The sequence below is a fragment of the Penaeus monodon genome, chromosome 20, assembly GCF_015228065.2.
Source record: "Penaeus monodon isolate SGIC_2016 chromosome 20, NSTDA_Pmon_1, whole genome shotgun sequence".
NCBI classification, from domain to species: Eukaryota; Metazoa; Arthropoda; class Malacostraca; order Decapoda; family Penaeidae; genus Penaeus; species Penaeus monodon.
Window position 1 is genome coordinate 44,494,049 of NC_051405.1, and position 203 is coordinate 44,494,251.

The following is a 203-nucleotide window of genomic DNA, read 5'->3' on the forward strand; positions in this document are numbered from 1 at the left end:
TATTCACTGTTAAGGAATATTCAATTCAAACACTCAATCTACTTCACTTTTGCATAAGCCCCGTCCCTTGCTTCATCACGGCCTTCGCCTGAAGCGGAATCCTCGTTCCGTTGACCGAGAAATATCTTTCATTTCTTGGAGGCTTCGCTCTCCCTTCACGCGGGCTTTTCGGGGTTTCCAGCGTCCGATCTAAGCCATGTTTA